This window comes from Antechinus flavipes, chromosome 4 (genome assembly GCF_016432865.1).
Source record: "Antechinus flavipes isolate AdamAnt ecotype Samford, QLD, Australia chromosome 4, AdamAnt_v2, whole genome shotgun sequence".
NCBI classification, from domain to species: domain Eukaryota; kingdom Metazoa; phylum Chordata; class Mammalia; order Dasyuromorphia; family Dasyuridae; genus Antechinus; species Antechinus flavipes.
The window spans coordinates 161,776,129-161,780,020 of record NC_067401.1 but is presented as its reverse complement, the minus strand read 5'-3'; the positions used below and the strand labels follow the sequence as shown (position 1 = coordinate 161,780,020).

Here is a 3,892-nt window from a genome sequence, read left to right as displayed (position 1 = left end):
TAAAAATCTTTTTTTAAAGTGGCACAACTCTCGTAAAAAGTTTAAAATGGAAAGAAATCCTCTGCATACCTGAGCTTCCCCTGGAGGAAAAAATGGAAAAGTCAGTTACTAGAAAGTTGGGAAGGTGTGTCTAATTAAATAACTAAGATTAAAAGTTCACTGGAGAAGCTAGGGGTCACCTTGAAACAATCGGTTTCAGATCCCAACTTTAAAAAAATATATATTTTATGCAAAATTCAGTTTCCTGAACCTCAAAGATCTCTTTTCTTAAAGTCAGAAGTTGAATTTTACTCTTTACAGTATGAAGAATTAAAAAACAGACAGCATCATTAAAGGTATTACAAATTTGGATCTCCGATGACTCGGGGGCCTTTGTAAGACGATAATCGACATTCTAAGAACTCCTAAAGTAAATGACATTTTAATCGGCTAAATGACGTTTGAAGAACTCGGACCACAAAGAAAAAGAGAGCGCGACCCAGATGGGACTCGAACCCACAATCCCCAGCTCCGGAGGCTGATGCCTTATCCATTAGGCCACTGGGTCACCACATTGCTTTCGGTCTTGCAGACACCCCTTACGTGACGCCGTCAGTTCTGTCCACGCCTCTTGACGTTTCGTTTCCGTTGGCTCTCAGGCTTTAAGATCTCGGGACCACCTCCCCCGCAGAAGCAGTCGTGATGGGCGGGCGCTTCTGAGTCCCAATGGCTCAGAACTACAAAGACCATCAGCCTCTTGTGCTGTCAACCTCTTCCGGGCTTCTAGATAGGTCTTCGCCAACCATCCCTCCCCCCTTTCTTCCCTGGCTGAGAGCTCTTAGTTGATACCGACTTTGTTTTAAAGGGTAATGAAAATGAAATATTGGAAATGTTTTGGCCCTCAAAGGGAAGCCTCGACTCCCTGAGAGGGCAACTGCCCTATTCTCCCGACTCTTCCATATAAGCTAACCAGAACTCAAACTGTATTTGAGTCATAAAACCTGAGTTCAAATTCGGATTCTGTCACTGTGACACTGGGCAAATTCACCTTTAGACCTTATTTTCCTCCCGTGTAAAAAGCAAGGGGCTGGACTAAGGTGATCTCCATATGGCCCCTTCTAACGCTAAACCAAACGTTCTTTCTTTCTCTTCATTTAAAAAATAAACATTGATGTGGTTTTTTATTTTCATCAATGTTATTTCTTCTAGTATCCCTGTTTCTCCAGAGAGCCCTATGTAAAAAATAGATTTTAAGACAAAAAAAAATTTTTTTAAGAAAAAAAGCGGGGAATCAGCCTAACTGATCAATACATGGAAAAAAGACTGAAAATAATGTGCAATATATATGCCATGTATACTTGTGGACCTCTCACCTCTGCAAAGAGTTAGTTTTCTCATATCTCTTCTCTCCACTCTCCTTTTCTTGTAATTTTGCAACATTTCACTTTAGAGCTTTTCTTTTTCCAGTTACAATGTTGGAGTTATTGTATATATTATTTTCTTGGTTCTCTTTGTATTATGAATTTCCCTCATTTCTTAATATAAAATCTTAGATGTGTTACTTCCTTACTCTATCTCTTTTGGACAGTGGGCAAAATCTTTTCTTGGGTTTGCCATGGAGTCAATTGTAAACTCCCATAGATACCCCAAGACAGGTCCAGCTTCCAGAGGACCAGCAGACTGGACCTGGACCATCTTCTGGTGGGCCTTATACTTCCCTGGAATTGTTTTTATTGGCTTGATTTGCTCAGTTTGGGATGTTGGCAAATTTTTCTAATTCTACTATATTTAGGCAGCCTCAGACCACGTTTCACATCCCATCCATCACCAAACCAATACTCCTGGTACCTTGTAAACATTTAATCAATGCTTTTAATGCTTTAATCAATCTCAGGCATTTTGCCATCTGTTCTGCAGCCTCTTTCTTCTATTCTCCAATACCCTTTCCAGTTTGTTCTCTGAAGACAGTAATCAATAATATTACTATTACTACTGAAAAGGGTGCAAAAATCCATTGTCTTATGGCTTCTCTCCTTGTGATTCCCCAGACCCTTCCGTGCTGCATACTAAATTATTAGAGGTAGATAATATCTATGGGGAATGTAAACCTTGAAGGTAGAGAAAGTCATACCTTTGTATTTTTATTCCTAATCTGTGGCACATTATAGACATTTAATAAATGGTTTTTATCCAATCATTGTTTCACATTGGTGCCTTCTCTTTTTATATCACATTAATTTCCAAGTACCTTTCATCCTGCTTTTATCTCCCCAGCAAGCCATCAAAACACAAACCCATTTAGAGTCTAGGCTAAATATTCCAGGCTTAGTGCTCCTCCTCTGCCATGAAAAGAGTTAAGTGTATTTTCTTAACTCTTTGATTATTATATCATTCACTTTTGTTCTATTCACACTGTTTCAGTTATCTGGCAAATTGCTTTACATTGTACATCAGCTTATATGTCTTCCCATATTTCTTCCTATTAGTTATTCCTAAATTGCAGTAAGAAACATATTCATGTTTTTTCATTGGATTTTGCTAGGCCTTCATATATAGCCTCTCAATTTTATGCCTAGTATTAATTTTATTTGAAATGAAGACTATCTGCCAAAACATACTCATAGACTCTATAGATACAATTATGAAACACTTTTTATACAAAATGGATCCACATAATTGCAGAAATAGCTCTTTATGAATAGAAAAAGTCAATATAATGAAAATAACTATTACCTAAATTAAGTTACTTATTTAGTGGCATAACAATCAAAGAATTAGTTTATTATATAACTCAAAGAGTAACAAAGTTCATCTCAAAAAACAAAGGGTCAAGAATTTCAAAACATGTAATGGGAATAAAGTAGAAAGTAAAAGAATCAAACAATGCTAGATATCAAACTGTAGTATAAACTATGACAAAACAATTTAGAACTTGATTAGGTGCACAATCTACCAAAGCAAATTAACACAGAAACCTAGAGTTTCTAAACTAAACTAAAATCCAAAATCCCAGCTACTGGGGCAAGAACTTACTATTCTGTAACAACTGTTGGGAAAATTGGAAAGTAGTATGGCAGAAACTAGCTGTAATTCAACATCATTATACTATATATTAATATAAGCTCTAAATGGGTACATGACTTTGTAAGGGGGACCTTATAAATTAGAGGAGCAAGGAAGAAATTACCCATCAGATCTATCAATAAGAAAGTGTTCCTGACCAATAAAAGAGAGAACTTTTGATTAGATAAGAAATAGAAATGTTTTTGCAAAGTAAAATCAATGAGACTAAAATTAAAAACAGGTAAATGGATGGAAAAACATTGAAATAATTTTCTCTGAAGATATATGGGAAACTGATTCAAAATTATAAAATTGTTTCCAATTGAGAAGTCATCAAAGGATATGAGAAGCAGCTAGATGGTACAGATACATAACCCTGAGTAAGTCACTTAAACATTTGCCTTCATTTCCTCATCTGTAAAATGAATTGGAAAAAGAAATGGCAAACTCTCTAGTATCTTTGCCAGGAAAACGCCACATGGTATAACAAAGAATTGGCTATATAAATAGACATTTTCAGAGGAAAAAAACTAAATTATCAATATCAATACATACAAACTATTTGCATTTTTGTTTTTTCTTCCCAGGGTTAATTTTTACCTTCTGAATCCAATTCTCCCTGTGCAACAAGAGAACTGTTCGGTTCTGCACACATATATTGTATCTAGGATATACTGCAACATATTTAACATATATAGAACTGCTTGCCATCTAGGGGAGGGGGTGGAGGGAGGGAGAGGAAAAGTCGGAACAGAAGTGAGTGCAAGGGATAACGTAAAAAATTACCCCCTGGCATGGGTACTGTAAATAAAAAGTGATTATAAAATTAAAAAAAAGAAGAAAAAAATAT

General features: G+C 36.0%; 1 non-coding gene across 1 annotated transcript; it reads right to left on the bottom strand.

The window, feature by feature from the left end:
• Window positions 1-474: 474 nt before the first annotated feature.
• Window positions 475-547, bottom strand: TRNAR-CCG (transfer RNA arginine (anticodon CCG)). The gene has a single exon. It is a non-coding gene; the product is annotated as a tRNA-Arg (tRNA).
• Between the last annotated feature and the right edge of the window lie 3,345 nt (window positions 548-3,892).